Consider the following 17,584-nt stretch of genomic DNA (forward strand, 5'->3'; position numbering starts at 1 on the left):
TCGTTTGGAGGGATTTAGCAGACCATGGCCAACAACCCAAGCAGTGACCACCTCTCCTAGATAAAATGGCTGGCCACATTAACTTACCCCTCACCTCCCCTGGCCCCCTGCTCCCCATCCCCAAGACTGGACCTGGCTTGTTGTGTGCAACAACATCAAAAGCTGGACCTGAACTTACAGAAATAATCAGTTTCTGTATAATAGAGAATTATTCTTTGTATGAGTGTTTTCACTTGCTCTGTTGGAAAACAATCTGGGCAGTAATATAAAGTATCAAGATGAAAAACTTCTTGACATTGAATCAGAGAGTCATTTCAGAACATCTGCATGTTTCCTGACCACAGGCTGAAACAGTAGAGTTGTTTTGTCCATGCATATCCATGAAATAAAGAGATCAGAAGAGAGTTAAAATACTAGAAGTCCTTTCTCAAAAAAGAAGAAACAAAGCAGTGATTCCAAGGATGCTCTTTGCAAGTACAAGTCCAAAAAAGATAAGCTGGAAGGTAGGGCCCTTGTGTTGTAGATTTTATTGTTTTGTCATTTTGGATGCTTTTAGAAGCTTTGATTCTAAAATGTCCTTGTGGGGTTTTCCCTCAAGGCTCTGTTCACTGCTTCAGTCAGTGCTTACTGTGCTGGGATTAAGCACAAGGCTTAGTCTAGTTTATTAAGGAAATCACAATAAAGAAATGGAGACAACTGTCCCATCTGAGCCATGATGACTGCTGAGCAGGAGAGATGAAATTGGGGAGTCCACAGGACTTAGAGACTCTGTATGCCCAGCAAATATGAAGGGCACAGGGTGATAATTTCTGTTCTTTTTCAAGTCAAAGGAGGCAGAAGCAGAGCACATGCACTGTAAATCAAGTGTAAAAAACAAACTTGTCTTTGGCTTTATGAAATTCATTGCAAAAGACCAGTTCCTGTAGTCAGAGGTCAGTGCTGTTGCTGTCCATCCTAGGCTTTCTGTCATCTAATGAGGAGGTGGTGGGAGCTGAGAAATGAAATTTCCCCAGAGAAATTCAGTCCACCAGTTCAGCTCATCACCAACACACTGCGTTTAGATGTACTCTGTGATCTTTTCAGACAATGCTGGAGGCTCAGCCAGCCAGAGAAGTCCTTCAGCTCAGGCTCCCTGGTAACAGGCAGTCTGCATCACTGTCTCGAACCAAAGCAGTTAAATGTTGCCTTAACTGGCTTTGGTTTCAAAGTAGGTGGTCTGAGTGGGGACTGCTGCTCCCGAGGAGAAATACAGGTGGCTGACGGCTGAGCTCGGTCTGCAGTCCCGCGAACAGCAACAGGGTACAGACTTGCTGGGGGCCTCAGAAACCCTTTCTTCCCTCTGAGCACACATTTCCACTGCTCCCTGTCCCCCAGTATACTGTGCAGCCATACACACAGCCATAAATCCTGCCCCCAAGGTCCCTCACTCTGCTCAGTTGTTAACTTTCACACATGATTTTTTTCCTTTTTTATATTTTTTTATTTTGCAATGATGAAATTTCATCAAGGCTGCACTAATTTCAAATTTTGGCCCATTTATCATCAGGACAACTGCCCAAGTCCATTTATTACAAACATATGTTATGAATTCAGTTAAAACAAAACAAACAGTCTGTTATTTTATCCAGTCACAATAATCACACTCAGACTTACTTAAAGCAAACATCATTTAAAAGCAGTATTTTTTAACAGCAATTCTGTTCAAGTAGTGAGTCTGAGATCAAATGTTAGGCAAAGCCATAATGTAGGCTAAATGAAACAATACCTACCTAAAAGGTGAAATCACAATGTTTGCAAGTTTGTCTCAGTTTGTCTTCACCCTCTCACTTCTTTCCTTAGTTTTTGCATTTAAGACAAAGTACAGCAAAACAAAAATAAGTAAAGGATAATGTAACTATGCAATGCCCAGAAGAAAGGATGTATTCCACAGCCAGCTTGGAGCTTTTCAGCATCCTTTCTAGGCTTGGTCCATATGGATTGTGGCTGGAACCAGTGCCTTTATGCAAACACAGCATTCACTACTTTGCCCTTGATTTGTTTTAGGAGTTGTTCCACAGCCTTAGAGTGGTCTAGAAACAAGGACAGGGGCTCTGAAGCAAATGCCTTGGTGTGAATGATGCCACACGTCTGGTTTGTGAGTGCCGCATCTGAATGCGATCCCTGCGGTGAGATTCCACCAGCACAACAGCTGAGCTTCTTGTGAGGAGACAGAGCATTGCAATTCAATGTCACACTCTTTGGGAGAGCCAAAGGTGAAGGCTGGCTCACGTTCATTAAGGGGATTAGTTGGTGTAGCTGAAAGTTTTTGTGTCTCTTTCATCAAGTAGAGTAATAAACTTAATGTGCTTGGGCATTTGAGATATGCCTTGTCAAAATGGAGGAGAGAGGTTTTTCCAAAGGTCCCACTTTGTGTCAGCACAAGACAACACTGTCAGTAAGGTCTGGCACAGTTTATAGACTACGGTCTTCGCTGACCTGTGACTTTGCTGATCAAACAAAGCTCAGAAAAACCAAGCACCAGCAGTGTTCCCTTGCTGAATGCAGTTCTCTTGGTATCAGTGGATATGGAGGGTATATGATAGTGCCATTAAAACTTGCTTGGAGGCATAAATAAATTATTTTTGAAGCGCTTTCATGCAGTGCAAAGTCTGATAAACAGATTCACAGGCACCTACCTCAGAGTGCAGTGCCCTCACAGGCTGGGTGATTGACCAGGGAAAGAGTCCTCTTCAAAAGACACACCTTCAGCCATACACCAGAAAAGGTGGAGCAAAAAATACAATCATTTTCCTTGATTGCTCTGGTGTTCTCTACTTTTTGCTACAGATTTCTGTAAGAATCTGTAAACAGTATCAAAATTTCCTCATATCTCTCTTTTCCCAATGCCACTTCCTTCCGTGGCCACCACCATGACACAGGTGTGACTGTCTTTAAGCACAACACACCAAAACCTGTGACCTAGGCACAGCAGAGCTGCAGACTTCCACCTCCAGTCTTACACTGTGTCTGTAGAACTCATGGTGGGGAGCTCTCACTGTTGGTGGTGGGACAGAGGGAAGGGTAAAACAGACCGGTTGGTTGGTGATGACAATCCATGAGGTCATTGACAAAACACTGGCCTTGTCTCCCAATGCTTTCCATGACTCAGTCATCTCCTTTTGTACACAGTTCCTTCCTTCTTTTGTGATAGCACCTGAAATGTCAAAGGTCTCCCTGTGTGCCCATATCTTGGCAGCTTTTATCAGGATTTTCCCTTTCACAAGGTCCCAGTGCCACAACACAGGAGTTATTGAACATTTCTACACCTCCACAGCTCTTCCATGCAGGGGGCAGGATTCCACTGGGTGTTAATCAGTGCTGTTCACCAAACCCTGTAGCAGGATTGTCATTCTATCCAGGCTGTGCATCTAATCCCAGTTTGGCATTACTGTATACTGCTGCGTGAAACATCAGATGAGGATGATGCTACTTAGTATTTTGAAAGGCATCTTCTACACAGATTGGAAGGCATCTCCTTGTAATTCTCCACTTGACAGTTATTTAATACATTTCAGCTCTGGTTTCAGTGCTACATTTAGATTTAAAAAAAAGGATTCCTGACATTTTGTCAATTTTTTCATCTATGCCTGTATTCCCACTTCATCTCACATTTCCTCAGTTCATTACAGCAACCCCTGCTATGACAGGATAAAGCCACACACAAAAAAGTCCTTTCATGGTTACTTCACATTGATACCAGTTTTTGAGAGGGAAGCTGAACTGAAGCAGCATGACTCTCTAATTCACTTTTTCTCCTTGTCAGCGATTGGATTGACAGGGCTAGGGTACAGACAGACACACTGTCACCTCCAGTTTAAATGCCCCACTGGGATCTAAATTCAGAATGAAGGGAGTGAAAAAATTCCAGCTCAGCCAGATTCTAAAACATATTTAATATATACACCAGATGAGGACAGCTATCATCTTTTATGAAGAGAAGGTGGATGCTTGTAAGACAGCCTCTGTACTGCAGAAAAAGAAAGTTGTGGGATGCTTAGATCTGTAAAGGCTTGACTTGCAAGTGTCAGCATGCCTACATGCCAGATTTTCTTTGGGCTTTTATAGGTAAAAACACATATCTTTCCTCAGCACAGCTTGTTGGTGACTATTCTCATGTTTGTTTGCTGTAAAAGTTCAGAAGATGGAGACTTCATTGCACCTCATTTACCCAAAGTGGGGCAGGTCAGAGGGCTTCTCTGTTTGCTTTGTTGATTCTTCTGTCCTGTAGCATAAGGAGGAGACAATAAAAGAGATTCAAAGATAGCAGGTCCAAAATGGATGCAGGAAAATATTTCTTCACATTTTGGCACCTATAGTGATACAGGTCTTGACAGACCATCACAAAAATTTAGACTAAAGAAAGAAAGAAAGAAAGACTAATGCAACAGGATTAGATTTGGCAATATATTTGGAAGAAGACATGAATATGCAGATGCTGAAAGGTAGTGACAGGAATATTTTAGGAAGGACAGAAATCCTGTGCCTCAAGACCTTATCTAATTTCTCTTCAGGTTTAGGAGATTTTGTAGCTTTTAGATGATACCTAAAGGAGATTATTGATAACTTGTCAGATATAATTGGTCTTGGTCATTCTCAGAGAGAACCTTTGGCTAGCCAGGCTTTCAGGTACTTTATACTGCTAATAACTTCATCTCCCGTAAACTTTTCTGAAAGAGGTTTGTGTTAGCCTAGATTCCAGGCACACAAAAAAGTTGAACTTGTCTTATTCCATTTCACTTCTGACAATTCCAGCTGTTGTCAAGCCTGGAAATAACCCCTTACCCCAAAGGATGCTGCTCAATGGATGGCTGCCTCCTTGGTTTTCCTGTTGTGTACAAGCTCTCCCATTGCTGCCATAGGATCAAAAACTGTAGTGCTGAGAACTACAGAGTAATCTAAGCATTAACTCTGTTGGGTATTTAATTACCAGAATTATTTTATTATTAATTGAAGTGACACTGTCTCAAACATTGGACAGAAGTGAATTTTGCACCTTCTGAAGTCCATATAAACATAACTTCATCAAAGAAGAGGGCAGTCCTCTGCCATGAATCCATTTCTTTCCTCCCTGTGATCTCTGCATTGCCAGAAAAAGTCCCCATTAATCTACCAGAACATTCAAGTAATTTCACCTCTTGAAAGAGGTAAATTCCTTCCTTACTTCAAGGAGGAATTATCACCTTCAGGAAGGTATGGGAATGAGTACACAGGAAATCACAGAAACAGTCTATGGCCATGAACTAATAGACAGCCTCAACCTATTCATGCTGAGCAGCTTGATCATCTTTCCAGGGAGCTGAGGGTGAAAAGCGTGTCCTTGCACACTCACACCTCAGACGTGTGTCCACCAGCGTCAGTGGCTCTGTACAGTAATATCAAACTTGTTCCACAGCCAGCGCCAAATCCTACATCCAGCTACTCCCATAAGGCCAGGATATAAATTTCAGACAACATATTTTTTGACAGCCTAGACTGGCACACCCACTGACCTCATGGGGAGGTCTGCACATACTTCAAGGGTAGAATATGACTTTTAAGTAGTAAATTGCTGTTTATCTGCTTAATGCCTTTTTACGGGCAGTGTTGCTGAGTAAGATATGCTCCCCTTCCAGGTCCTTGTGCTCTGTCCCTCATCTCATCCATCCCTGTTCTCTTCTCTCCTTCTTCCCACCCATCTCTTCTTTCTGTATTTCCTTTTCTATAATAGCTACCAGTTCCCACCATGAACCAAAGAAATACTTCATTTCTTCATCCTTGAGATAAGAGCTATTATATTATATATAAGATATCTATTATATATTATATTAAAGCTCTTCATTCAGGATTAACCAGCAAACTGGATTCTAACTTGACATAGTTTCCACACATGCAGAGCTTACCCTCCACCAGTCCTCTGGTTTAACTAGGCTGGTATTTCACCATTCTAGTTTAAGTCCCATGATGTTAGATGATGTTCTGGTGTTAAAATTGACATTTAATTAAGGCAAATTAATCCCAAACTAGTTTTTCAGACTGTCTGTAGGCCCAGGAAAGCAATCCTGCCAAAGTTACATTAACAAAAGGTTTTGCAGAAGCTCTCTCGCAGCTAACTTTGTTGCAGAAAGTATACTGACATTTAATTTCTTTGCATTTCCAAGCCTTCTGGTGATACAATGTCTTTTCATATTATTCATTTCAGTGAAAATATTGCTCTAATTGCCTGTTTTTCAAGTAGCTGTGATTTACTTCTCTTGTTCAAAGCTGTTAAATAACAATAGTTCTTTTCTCCACTCTTTGTTGGGCAATGAGGAGGGTGGGAAGCTCCAATTAAATGAAGGGTTTTGACTCTGGAGGAGTGTGGGAGAGGAAATGGAAGGAGACTAGTAGAGATATTTTTTGGTACAAAAAGCCAAAAGACTCTGGGCATTTTAATAAAATAGAAAGCATAACAGGAACAGTAAGGTAAGGTCCTGTAATATATTACCAGAAGAGGAATCAAAGAGGAAAATAACACAGGCTTTGCCCCTTCCTCTACAGTCCCACCCATTGTAAAACAGAGCCTGAGGGAACATTAGACCAATCACACACGGTGCAAACATCCACTGCAAAATCAGGGGTGATTCAAGTGGAAGATTTTGAGACAGAGTGAAGAGGGTGATAGTCAGCAAACACTCAGACCCTCTGTTTAGTTCATGTGTCCATGAAATTGGCCACCAGGGTTAGATCTCTCGATTCTGATTTTCACACTGCAATAACCAGGTGAACCACCAGGAGAATTTCAGCTCACTCCTTTCCTCCATGTGGCCCAACAAAAGCAGTCCCAGGACCTGGCCCACCTCGATAGAGGACAAAGCGCTGGACTTGGTACTCAGAAACTCTTGTTTTGTCAGTCTGGGCAGCCTAATCACTGGAAGGAAAAAACCAAACCAAACCAAAAACCGCAAGGCCAATAGCTGTCCAGTCCAGGCAGCTGCCATGACATTGCTTCCTGAGAGGTGAGGTGGCAGGGCCAGGGCTCCCCGTGCCCCACATACTGGCCACAGGACTAGGTGAGAACAAGGGCTCACCTGCACACATAGTTTTTGAAAACGGCTCTTGCATACCACCCCAAATCCCCACCTTTGGGAACCCCAGGAGATTTGGCATATTCACCTCCCTAAACTCACAGTGTGACCCACTTCCCTTTATTAAGGAACTGCTTAAAAAAGCACAGGCAGTTCTAAATTAAGATGAGAAATCTCAGTGCAGTGTAAATGATAAACATAGACACAGGGATAACAGGGGTGGGGAGGCCTGGGATAGACTCTACATGCTCTTGGCAAGCTTCAGTACATTTGGTAAAAACCAGAAAATCTGTGTACTGAGGAAGGTGACGTGTATAATTCTCCTGGCTGCTGGTCTGCTGTGAAGTGACCCACAATCCACTCCACTGGGCTCAGAAAGCTGCCACAAGAGAGCTGAATGGAGGATCTGGGCCTAATTTACCCAAGAAAATGATAACTAGGAAAAACAGACTTACTGATTCTTACGTTAAATGTGTTTGTTTCCATAGCAGCAGGTGAATAATGTCAGAACAGGAACTTTCATCCCTACCAGAGCAAGTACACTACTGTGGCTTTAATTGAGTAATAATTAATTTGCAACTAACATCTTCTCAGGTTGCTCATTATATGGCATTTGTATGTAATCACTCACATACACAGAGCACATCCTGGGACACATTAAGCATTTTCTTTTCCTGCATTTAAAAAGGAGCTTCTTGCTGTTAAATTGCTCACAGCCCTTCCAGAATCCACCAGTATTTATATTACTCTTGCCAATATTTATATTAACAGCAGAGGTGCTAACAGATCAGTAAGATGATTTTCCCTCAGGTCTGCACAGGAATCTTCTGTATATTCCCGAAAGAACCTAGGAGATAATCCACAATATTTAACAAAAATGGATTCATTGTGAAATAAGTTTCTTTTGTGCCAATCCTGTGGCTTTTTGGGTTATGATTGTTATGGTGGTTGTGTCTTTCTCTCTCATACACAAGGGTGTACTTGCACATGCATGCACAGACACAGCACATCCAGTCATTCTTAGGTTATAACTACTTTTTAGGGCTATAATTAGCACAGATTGTGCTAGCTTAATAAAGCTCCTAAAGCAAAAAAGCCTTAAAGGCCTTTTCTCTTCTTTCCAACCTGCAGCTTGCCTGCATGAAGGCTTTAGGTGCCCTGCCACCAAGGGGTGATTGCTTTCTTCCATGGGCAAATGCCAAATCCATCAGGCATCCTGCCGTCCTGACAGCTGGCAGACCTGGTGCTCTCCTTACAGAGGACACTGCACAAAGCCACCAGCTAGTCCAGCTTGAAACTTCTAGATAGCTGCCAAAAATGCAATAGGTGAGAATCCCCTGAATGACAGGAACCACTGTCATTCCTGTGATGATTCTCTGTGATGAGGGAATCCCTCGGTGCATGCTGTCTCTGTCAGACACAGGTGCAACACAGCCCAGATCTCCTCACCCCGCACTTCTCTGTAAGGAGAGTCTTCATTGGGACCCAAGGACATGACCTACCATCTTACCCAGGGTGTAATTCTCAGAATCCCTTTGGCTCTTTGCCAGGAGGGAAAATCACAAGAGCACAAACAGACGAGTAATGGGTACCAAAACAAGTCTGCATCTCAAGCTACACCCAGGCTAATCTGCAGTGAGAATTACACACATTGGCTAAAACTGAACAAGCAATAAACATATGACTGTTGGATTCAGAAAACATATGGGCAATCATAAAATCATAAGAGTTTCTGAATGTTTGTCAGGAATATGCTGCACTGACAGTGTAATTATGCCAATTTGAGAACCAGGGGGAATGTTTTTAAGAACATCTGTCAAACTAATGGATGCAGAGATTCTGAATTTTACATTTTTATGACTTCTAAATTACTGTTCAGCAGCAAGTGCTCTTTTGTCAGATGGGTAAAATTTGCACTTCTGTATGTTTTCTTCAGGATTCATTGTCTTAAAGAAAAACCTAAACAGACATGCTATTAGTCTGTACTGAAATTACTGAAGAAAAATGTCAGGTGTTGTGATTATGGATGCAGCATAAGAGTTTATTATATTACACTTACTAATTACAATTTTTTCTTACTATTAGAAGAAAAGTTTCTTGGAATTTCAGTTGCTAGCAAGAGTTGCTGCCAAAATTTGCTTATGTCCATTAATTTGGTTTCTGAGGCAGCATTTCAGATATCAGAAAAGGAAAAAATGAAGTCTGGAATCCAGACAGGATTTCTAGCTGTTTTAGATTCTTTCATCTGGCTTTAAAAAGACTAGATACTTCAGAGTTTCTAAACATAGAAAGATACAGAGATTAATACATTAAATCAGTGTGCTGGAGGACACATGATTAAACAAATCACTTAAAAGATTACCTTCTTTACCTACCTTTTGTGGCCAGCCATTTTAAGGTTCAATATAGTTCTCAGCAGGGGGCACATAAGATACAAACATTTTGTATCTTCATCCATTTTTAAAATCCAAATATTCATATAAACATGTCCAGTCAAGGTAAACCCTGAAAATTAAGCATGTTTAATATCATAATATTCTTTCAATACCTGAAAACACAAAGTTTTGGATACCAGCTTGACTATTTTTTTCCATTTACACCTTTTTGATTTTGAAAATCCCTAACCCATTTACAGTCCTTATAAAATGCTTTGTTGTCATTTTAGAAACTCTAATTACTTCTATCCACCAGATTAATCTTCTCTCTGTCCTTGTGAACAGCATGCTTGGTATTTTTGAGGAATAGACTTGTTTCCTGACAGGAAATGTATTTCAAATTAAAAACCTCTACTTTGGTTGTCTTGGTTGTACATCTCCAAAGGTACTTCTGGTTTGTTCTCTCTCCTTTTTCTTGTTTCTCTTACAATTTGCTCTTTGTATGTGCAACAATCTCACCCATAGTAGCTTCACTATTTACTTTGAATGTACGTACTCCCTCAAGCCCTCCTAGTCATCCTTTCAAAAACGTTGGCCGCCTTCACTTTATTTCCTCTCCTGTGCTTAAGAGGAAATACCATACATAATTTGTACTTTTGATACCTCCTCCTGCAGAAAGCTACCTGGAAATTCCAGCTTGCAAACAGGCTGATGAGACTGAGAGGGTGTTTGTGAACGCACAAATTATTACAGTGAAATCCTCTGTCATGGGGCTGAAACAGAGAGCTGCTTTGTCTACCTACCAGGGCGCTGTTCTTAGCATGTCTGTGCTAGTGGTCTTCTTATTCCCAGCCTTGTCTTTCCACTCTTGCTGCTGGCATCCTCCTGCCAGTTGAGGAATCTCTTTGCCAACTGCTTTTGGTCTTCATTGAAAATGAAAGACAACGCCAACATTCAGTGGATGTATTTTACTTCTGGGAAAAAACTAAGCAATGCGAACTCTCTAAGCAGGTTAAGCAGTCTCAGGACCTAAGACAAAAGCATGCAAAATGTCCAATCTCACTTGCACATGGCCTTAAACAACCCATGTCTTCCAGCCCTTTGTTCATGGAAATTTCCCATGTAGCAATTTTGGGGCAGGGAAAAGCTGTCCAATATTTTGTATACATAGAAGCTGTGAAGCTCTCTGTTCAGACAGAAACATTTGAGGAACAAGTGACCCTTGTAACAGGATATGTGTGATCCCAAAAGGCAGTGCATCTACTTAACCAGATGACATTGCAGTCCTGCATATATTATCATAAAGATTGGTACAGGAAGGGATTTAACTGAGAATACAAGTTATCCTGCAGAACAAAGGTGAGCTGAAGGTAATGGCACTTGAGCTATCGCTCCAGCATTCTAATGATAGGACATCAAAGTGAACCCTGGAGTCTGATGAACACAGGAGAAGCCTGGACTGGATTTGATGTTCAGCTGCTGCACTTCACACATTGGGCATGCTAAATTTGCTGCTGAAACAAGTCAGCAGAGACACAGCAGAGGAGTTTTTACTACTTATGTTAGAGATAAATTTCTCTTCTTGGAAGCCTTAAGTGCCTTAATTCTACACATTAGATAGTGCTGAATAAACAATGTTCATACTGCTAAAATAAATCCCAAATAATTACAAATATTAGAAGGCATTTCTATCAAAGTTTAACCACTGTTTGTAGCTGTATTCTGAGACATTCTGTTCTTGTCTTGAGAGGCAAAAAGCAAATCTCTCAAAAAAAATGAAATTATTGTTGTGATCACCCCTAGGAGACTGGATAAGGACAATTCTGCCTCCACCTGTTGCACTTTGCTTAAAAGGAGAAGAAAAAACCTTGGGTTTACTACACAAGGTCAGCACCCTCAGAAATGTCTGGTACTTGCCCTTTGCTACACCAGGCTCAGACCGAGAAATAACAGAGCAGAGTGTGAGTAGCTTCAATGTAGTTGCTCTGATATATACAGGCAGATGAAGTTAATAAGGTTACACATAGATGCTTCCTGCTCCTCTTCACTGGATACCCTCAGACTCTGAAAAGTCTTCTGATGAGATTTTCAAATTTAGTTTGAAGAGATTTCTGCAACTTTTTGAAACAGCCCAAGCTGGGAGTGGATACAGCACATGCCTTCTTCAAATTGGGCATTTGCAAAGTATTTCAGATCAGACTAGTAAAAATCAGTAGCTGCATGTGAACATCTTAACTACTCTCATTTTCTGTTAAAACTAAGGTGTCCATTTTATAGTGGCTTATTTTTGTCTTGTGTGGCAGAATAAAACCAGCCCATAAACAGAGTAATTCCCCACAGATAGTTTAGGCAAAAAATGCCAGTATGTTCATTGTGATTGCTGTCTCTACATTGTAAATGGACAAAAAAGGAAAGTTTCTCTGTTAGCTTATAAAGAGTCTTACCAAATGTCAAAAATAAAAGATGTTTTGATGTTAGTGCTGCACTGACAAATGTGCATGTCGGTTCCATGGTGACGGGATAGAATAAAAAGTACAGAGCAAAAGACCCTTTACAGATTGTACCCATTTCATTCATTTATCTATCCAGAGCTCAGAACAAAGAGAAAACAAAACCATTCTTGTTCCACTAATAAAGCACAACACTGATTTTCCCTAATGCTGGTCAGAGATCATGCTAATCAGGAGGTCTTGCTATTCCTATGATCTTTTTACTTATATAAAAAGAACATTTTCTTCAGCAAGGTGAACTTCCTAGACGCTATTTCTCTACTCAGCCACAACAATTCTCAATTGAATTAATTATTTGCTTTAGAGTGGGGGAAGACATTTTATTCTAAGAAATTTGCAACTTCCTCAGTTGCTTTGGTAATCTCAAATGCCTTGTCACCCTCAGCAACATATGTAGACTCTGATTCATGTGCGTTCATGAGAGCCATGTGGTCTCAGGGATGAACTAGCCAGCGGACATGCCTTATGACATTTAGTTTCTGGGAACTCCAGAAAAAAACCTCCCACCCATATCTTGGTTCAGTAGCAAGTGATTTAAACTCTTTCTATATAACACAGATGTAATCACACTCTCAAGAACATTTTAACTATTTTCCAATTGTATTTTTAATGAGAAATTACTGGTTATGTGGACTCAGATTGCAGGCGTAACCATGCTGTTTCTGTTTAAAGATAAAAAGAAAGCACACACATTTCTATTCCTGGTGAGTTCATTGCTCCTTGGGCTTCCTCGTACAGGAAGCAGACGTAAACCAAGACATTCCAGCTATCAGAGAAGCGTGACAGGCTGCCTTTCTCTGTTCTCCCCTTCTGGTAAACTAAAGTTTTCAGATTTCCTCTAGAAAGCCCAGATCTGGGGAGAAGGGTGAGAATGGGGTGATAAAGGGGGAGGGGGTGATAAAGGGGGAGAGGGGGAGGGAGGGAGGGAGGGAGGGATGACACCTTCCATGAAGCATTTTTCCAAGCAGAAAAGGAAGGTTTTTGCACAGGAGCAATTCAAAGAAAAAGCAAAGAGCCAGTGAGGGATTAGTCAAATTTCTTTTTCATCCATACACAAGGTACTGAATTCAGAAGACCTGCTTGCATTCCTACTTTGGCCACGATGCTGTGGACAGCTGTCCTGTGTTTGTCATTGTACAGTGAGGATGGTCTGCTGAGAGCAGTGGCAGGCTCAGGAGTGTAAAGTGAAGCTGGTGGGGGTTCACAAGTTTGAAGCTTCTGTCTGAAAGAAAAAAACAGGGTAGTTATAGCCAGGGTGCATCACATCAGTGTTCAGTTTATGTTTTCTGTTTATATTTTGGTATTGCCTAAAGGTCCCAGTTTGGACTGAGTCTCAAAAACAGTTCCAGATGCACTTGGGTGTTCATCCCAAACAAATGGGCCTCCCTGCTCTACTACTGACATGAGAACTCACTGCAGCTGCCTCCTGCCCAAGTTACCGTAGCTACCAAAAACCAAGCTGTGAGGAGAGAGAGAGCATGTCATCACCCCACACAGCTGGACCCCAGAGGCAAACTGCTCCTGGCCCCCATGTTAGATGTAGACAGAGTGACTAGCATTGCATGAGCACAGAAACTAGAAAGTTTAGAGCCCAAGCAGCTTCTGGTCAAAAAGACAAATGGAATAACTACATATAACCACAAAAGCCACTTTATGAAAGCTGAATTTGATACAGGATCTGTTCATGTTTTCCCAGTTTCCTAATCCTAAATAATTCATTTTTCTTAACATCACCCACAGCATCTGTTTGTCAGTGAAAAGCCTTCATAATCCCCACACTGTTAATTACCCTGTTTCCCTCCTGTCATATCAATCACAGGGGAGCTATGCCCGTTTTTTGAAGGCATATACTTTTGGTACTGTATGACTTGTATAATCTTGGGTGAGTTTGCCTTAGCAGTGTACCAGAAAAATGAATGAAATATCCTTTGCCTGGAAGCTTCCCACAGGCTGAGAAGATACAAACCTGCAAATGGGGGTCAGAGACATGACTGAGAGCATCTTCATCTTGACAAGGACTAAGCATAAGCTAAGGCTGATGCATTGCCCATCTCCCTCATGCTGGCCACTGGGGCATGTCACTTCCTTTGTGACAGAGCTGCTGCACAGCCCTCAAGAGAAATTGTACCTGTGCTCATCTTACTTCCTCTATGTCCTGCTGCTAAGGATTCACTGTTCTGAAATAAAGACATGAGGCCAGACCTCTGCTGCTGTAACTCCTGCTGTATTGTCTCAGCACTGGAGAGGCTCTGAGCAAATTCCCAAGGAACTGTTGGAAATCCTGACAGATCACCTTATGCACAATAATTTGGAAAGATACATTAAGGCCTTCAGAAGAGTCCTATGATTTCTATGAAGAGCAATTAAAGCAGTTGACTCTAGGATAAATATTCTATCCTCCCACATGCAAGAATGGAGTTGCCAGTAGTAAGAGACACATTTTCCAAACTACAAATGTGGGGAAGCTACTCCAACTGTGATTGCCTGAATATGAGCCAAAGAGATTTGACACCAGCTAGCTGGCTTGGTGAAAAGGTCTTGTTATCAGCTTCTGCAAGCTTCAGTTAACACAGTTTCTGCATGATTGTCTTTCCTGCCTTGTACCTTAATGATAAAAATCATGTCATACCAGGTCTCCATTCAAAATGTCAAAGTCTGACAAAAAGTCTTTCTTAAATAATGGATTGAGACTCTTCAGGGGACTTGAAAATGTTTGTTTGTTCATTAAGTTTTCACAGGACTGGTAGGAAAACTGGTACAAATTCTTGAAGTGTGACTTGCATAATCATTCAAATGTGAATCCACTGGTCACAATGGTTTTCTTGCATTGCAACATGTTCTTTATAGATAAGAGATATTTTTTTCATTTCAGAGGGGAGGAGGGTTGGTGCAGTTCCTGGATAACTGCACTTCTGACTCATCTTAGCTCCTTCAAGTGTACTTCTCAAATCAAAATATATGACCTTCACCATGAGGGTGATGGAACACTGAAGCATGTTGCCCAAAGAATTTGTGGAGTTTCCATCCCTGGAGATACTCAAAAGCTGTATGGACATGATGCTGAATAAGTGGCTCTTCTGGAACAGGGATGCTGGACCAGAAGATTTACAGAGATCCCTTCCTACCTCAGCCATTCTGTGATTCTGTGATTCTAGCTACTGATTGCCTCTCAGACTGCAATATTTCTCCATATCTGCCATAGTCATGAAAGAAAGATATTTTATTCCTGTGTTAACCAGAACCTTCCTGTGTTAACTTAATACCTTCTCTGTAACTCAGAAAGGGAGAATAGTTCAGAAAGAAAGAGTAGGAGAAAAAAATTGCTCTAAGAATATTTTAAATATGCATTTTTGGAGAGAATGCCACTTTTTGCTTTTATTATTTGAACAATTTTGCTCTTCTATCACTGTGATTGTGAATTTTTAACCTTTACTGGCTTACAGCAACTTCTGCAATTTTCCCAAACCTTCCAAATCACCTTGAGGATGTATTATACACCAAGTGTCTTTGGATTGGGTTGCAACTCAAGTCACAGACAGGACATACATGAGATATGTTACTACTGAGGTTTGTTGACACAGAGACACATCTCTGAGTCAGATTTCCTTCTTTTTTTTTATTAGTCTTGTGGGTGGGATACAAATTATTTCTAGCCTATACTGTGTCAGACATTACAGTAGGGTGGATCAAGAGATGTCTCTCTCTACTCCCTAACTCCGTCCAAGGGGAATAAGCAAGGTTACTATTTTTATATCTTTTAAATATTGAATTCTGGTAACCTGTAGGAGATAGTCTAAGTTATCACAACTCAGCGTAACACTCCTTCCAGACTTGGTGTCTGTTTACAGCTCATCTGCATTTAGAATTATTCCTCCTTTATCTGTCTGGCACTGATTTAGGATAGTAGTTGAATATATGAAACATAAATCACTTCAAATAATTTGGCAACTCTATGAGTCTGAAACTTGTTTTGTATTAGATGTGACATTTCCTGTGTGGGGGACCATATCTTGCCTTAACACTGTTGAGACCAATAACTTCTGTTGCTTTTCCATTTGGTACTTTAACAGCCATTTAATGCCAAAGGGGGTAGGGGAAGGCAATACCTCATGCTAAATGTTTGGAGTATTTAAATCACTCCATTGATAAGGAGGAAGGAGTGCTTGGTGTTCTCTGTCAATAAATGGGGTTTAAACAAAGAGCTTCATTGAGCTGGATGCCAAACTCTCATCCATGATCAAGCACTGACTAGCTCCATCTCAGGAAGTGCCTGAACATATGGAGAGAGTTAGCTTCCCAGCCAGGGGAGAGTCAGGATCTGAGAGCAAGGCTGCCACTCAAATCAAACTGCTGCAAACCCAGGAGATGTGAAAACTGCTGAACCTCTGAAAAGGAGTATCCACAAGGAATCCACTACATCCCAGACTTGCTGCACTAATTTTCTCTGGTGCATGTGTGACATTTGCATATCATAAAGGTCAGGAGAAGAACAGTGGGTATAGAAGTAAGAAGGAGCAAGAATTAGATGCCAAAAAATACCCTGCACACCTAGTTTACATCTATTCTAATCCTCTCAAAACAAAGGAACAGTGTACACCCTGACATTTGTAAGGTAAATTGAAAGGTTCATTAAGAAGTCAAAGTTGTCCAATTTGAAGCATTATCCCAAGATACTGAGCCTCAAAGGAATGTTTGACATCTCCAGATCATCCCCAAGCTGAAAGACAAGACAGACTACGGTTACCAGGCACAGGTAAAAATAAAGTACATATTGCAGCTTGTTCAGCAGGTAAATAAAGCATTTCTATAAGGATTGCAAGAAGTAGGTCAGAAAAGTTCAGGGGCAGGTTTTGTTTCAAGATGAATTGCTCCCCAAAGTTCAGATGTCCATTTTCCCTGTTTCTGAAATTGGTACCAGCTGCAGTTAATTTAATACTTTTTCTTGCTTTCCTTATTATTTTCCTCATTTGTATATTCTAATCAAAACCAATAGAGCTCCTTCTGAGTATTCAGGAATAAGAGAACTGGCCCTCACCTAGCATTTTTGTACTAATCATATGGAGTGAAAACTGATTCCCTTCTCTAACTATGATGAGGTTTAATGATTTTGACAACTTTGTAACAAGTGTTTGGGAAATTAGCAGAATAAAGCCATTCTTCTCATTTCTTAACCAAGATCTGTAGCACACAAGACAGAGCTGATAGCATAACATGATTTAAAAATCTCAGCATTCACTCATTCATACCAGTTTTCTCAAAACCAAAAAGCAGTCATTGTCTAGTAAGAACTTTACCCTGTAGCTGCTTTTACACAGATGTACACCTTTGTATACATGTGAGTCAGTCTCATGGTGCAGCCGATCCTGTGCCTGAAGTCAAAAACAAAGGTTCAGCTCCTCAGACATACATAGAACAGTACAGCAAGTACATAATTTTTAATTATGCTGATCTCAATGCTAAGTAAGCTTCTAGACAGGAATTAGAAATGGGAACCACGTTGCTCAATTTTGGGTGTCTACTCACAAACTAGTTGTCATGACTCACTTTCCAGACGTTGTAGGTCCACCCAGTAAGATCACAGAATCACAGAAGCATGGAAGCATTTAGGTTGGAAAAG

This window comes from Poecile atricapillus, chromosome 2 (assembly GCF_030490865.1).
Source record: "Poecile atricapillus isolate bPoeAtr1 chromosome 2, bPoeAtr1.hap1, whole genome shotgun sequence".
Lineage (NCBI taxonomy): Eukaryota > Metazoa > Chordata > Aves > Passeriformes > Paridae > Poecile > Poecile atricapillus.